This window comes from Gastrolobium bilobum, unplaced genomic scaffold (genome assembly GCF_033153095.1).
Source record: "Gastrolobium bilobum isolate Gb01-03AN ecotype WA unplaced genomic scaffold, APGP_CSIRO_Gbil_v1 utg35864, whole genome shotgun sequence".
NCBI classification, from domain to species: Eukaryota; Viridiplantae; Streptophyta; class Magnoliopsida; order Fabales; family Fabaceae; genus Gastrolobium; species Gastrolobium bilobum.
This window is the reverse complement of record NW_026898454.1, coordinates 5,162-8,385: the sequence shown is the minus strand read 5'-3', so window position 1 is coordinate 8,385 and position 3,224 is coordinate 5,162. Positions and strand designations below refer to the sequence as shown.

General features: G+C 36.3%; 1 long non-coding RNA gene across 1 annotated transcript; it reads left to right on the top strand.

Moving 5' to 3' along the window:
• The first annotated feature begins 265 nt into the window (after positions 1-265).
• LOC133316474 (uncharacterized) lies at positions 266-2,622 on the top strand. Its single transcript, XR_009752211.1, has 3 exons — positions 266-365; positions 1,722-1,794; positions 2,540-2,622. It is a non-coding gene; the product is annotated as an uncharacterized LOC133316474 (long non-coding RNA).
• The last annotated feature ends 602 nt before the right edge of the window (positions 2,623-3,224 follow it).

The window sequence follows — 3,224 nt, the reverse complement described above, 5'->3', positions numbered from 1 at the left end:
GCAAGTTAAAATTCCTTCCAAGAGCTGCACCAAAAACCGTGAGCTTTGAGAGGAGAAATATCATTCTTGTTCTCCTCACTGATTCGACAATGAACAATAGCCAAGGGACTGTCATACAAACCCATCCTTCACTCCTTTCTCTTGTTCGGTTGAAGGGAAACTTTTAGGAGGTAGGGATCCCTTTTGATGTATTCGTGCCCTTCTTCATTGACTGGTTCTGATTAAACTCTTCTCCATTGTAGCAAGCTTAAGGTCCAGCAATGGTTGGGCTATCCCTCCCATTACATGCAGCTGAAGGCACGATGCTTACTAGGGAAAGTGGTCATCCTAAATTTTACACTATCATCCATTAGAAATTAGAACAAGTGAGCCTTTCCCACTTTCTCTGTTTCTAGTTTCAGCGTTTCAGCTCATGAGATACGTGATGTGAACTGCTCCTTTGTCTTATTTCTGTTTTAACTCTTTGGCATGGTGAGAGGCGGTGATGATGCTCCAAAAATTTGGTGACTGTTTTCTGCATTCATTTTAGGAGGAACATGGTTGCGTGGAAGAAGTTAACAACCAAACTTTAAGTTTCCTCTAATCCTAATTGTTCGGCTGTGGGTGTGTTATAGGAAGATACATATTTTGTTTTCAATTACTTCTTGCTGTTCGGTTCTGCCTCTGCTTCTAGTTTAGGGAACATTTTGTTGTCACTCCCTTTTATTTTTGTACCACCGTAAAGCTATTAGCTTTGATGCAAATGAATCTAAGTAACCAAACAAAACTAAAATGGTAGAGCTTGAAATATATGTGTTCCCTCTGCTGGGTGAATATCTGGCTGAACTGTTTATAGATTAAAATAAAATAAAAAAAAAGGGATTGTTAGTCTTTGCCGGAGCTTAAAAAGGGGAACATATCTACTTTGTCATTCCTTCTCATAATTCTTTTTGGACGCTCCCTATATGTTTAGAAACTGTAAAATTGTGTTATTCAATTCCTTCTCTGTTTAGGTCACCTAGGGACTTGGTGTTTGCTAGCAATTGAACTAGTGTTGTCAAATTGAACTAGTGTTGTCAAACACTGTATGTAATAGTAACAACCTATGAAAACCGAAATTGTATGAACCTTAGGATTTTGTTAATTGCTATTAATTGAAAGAACATGAGTTATTGTCAATTGAATATCTATGTTAATTTTGAATCATTGTCTTAGAGGATAAGATTAATTAAGGAATATGTATGATTAATGACGAGGATAATATAAGCCAAACATAAAACCCCTCCTTGCTCATTATTTATTCGGTTTATATGTGTGTCCTAGAAAGAGTAAACTTGTGTCAGTTATATTCTTTTGTTTTTAATCATTAGATCAGCCATGAACTTTGGTACAGCAAGCCGAAATAGATTTTGTGAATTTGGAAAATAACCCTTTGTTATGCTTTGGGGCTGTCCGGTTGAATTAGTATTTTTCACCTAGCTGTGCATACTCTGAATTTATATAGACACCATGTGTAATGTATAATTTAATTAACAGTGATTAAATGACAATTGTAGAGTTTTGTTAAGATGAATTTATAGGCACCTAGTAATTATGAAAACCGAACCTGCATGTGTAGGCCCTTAAAATGTATCTTTCGTTAGGGTGCTTGATTAAACCTAAGGGTTAGGGAGCATGGGAACTGATTGTAAATCATAGGAAAAATAGAGGTAAATTCTGATTTGGTGTATATGTTTGTTTAGGTGCGCAAGGTCCCAAATAATTGGGCTGTTTGTTGATGTTTGGACTGCTTGGTTAAAAAGCTAAAGTATCAAGGTAAGTGTTAGGTGGTTAAACCTATTGTGACTATTAGTTTAGATTATGGAATTTTTGATTTGTTGCTCTCATATTTCCGTAACAAGATTCTGTTTGAAGGCATGTGAAATCTGATTTGAATATGACTTGAGAAAGATTCTGCTTTGTATACACATGCTATTTGAAAGTATGATGCATAGTCCATGTGAACTATGACTGATGAGGAGGAGCATGAACATCATAACTTTGCATCTTATCATGTGTGTGTGAAGCAAAACATAGCATCTCATGCATCCATCTACATACAGTTTTGGAAACAGAAATATATTATGAAACTAAGCATACGTTTGAGCACGCATCATCTAGGCATGCCGAAGGTACCCAGCAAGAGCAACCTGGCTCCGTGCGCATAGGTTCCTTGGATATTCAGTTCTGTGAGCCAAAAAGAATATCACTTGGAGTTCTGTTAGCATGTGCACCTTAGTGCTATGGACATGTGTTATGGCGTTATTTACGCGCTCTGTTTAGTACTTTGGCGTTATATACGCGCTCTGTTTAGTACTTGGCGTTATATACGCACTTGATTAGTATTCTGGCGTTATATACGCACTCTGATGATATTTAATATCTGTTCGGAATTTATTCGATGATGTGACAATGTTGGAAATTCTGGATTTAAATTAATATTGTTGCAATATTGGATTTTCTGCCACACTACTGGGATTTTTCTCACCCCTTTGGGGCTGCTATTTTTACAAAATGGCAGGAAGACGAAAGAGCATTTGAAGACATGTTTAATTGGATTTTTGCTGTTATTTGCTGCTGTATAGACTATTGTTGTTGCTGATGTTTGATGTATGACTGTATTCAATTGAGTAGCTTGGATTACAATTGGATTATGATTTTGTTTCTGTTTTTAAGACCTTTATGATCAGTTGGTAACATTGGAAAAATTCTGAAATGTGTGCGAAAGTAATCTCTGAACATTTTACTATATGCTGATTTTTAAACGGATTTGCGAGCACTTTGCGAGTTGTCGTTCTGGGGCTACGGACCTTCGATTGAGGTATATTTTATATGGATGCAAAGCCCCAGCTGTGTACTTTCAGATTATGTAACCCTTACAATGAAATTTTGAAAACTCGAATTATTATAAATTTTACCAGTCAGGAGGTTTTTATGAAAATACACTGAATTTTTGAGGAACTTGCGAGTTCCGTTTCATGGGTCTAGAGACCTCCGATTTGCGTATAATTTATATGTACGCGAAGCCCCAGATGTCTAGTTTCTTAGTAGCAAAGAAGAGTTTTGTAAATTTTTGTACTCGGATTTTTTATAATATTTTCAAGACAGATCGTTTTCGGGAAAAATCAGAGTTTCGCAGCGGAAGCCTTTTTGAATTTTCTTGCTGTTTTATTTCTCCAAGTCAGTGTCTAAGCAAGCTTTTCTAA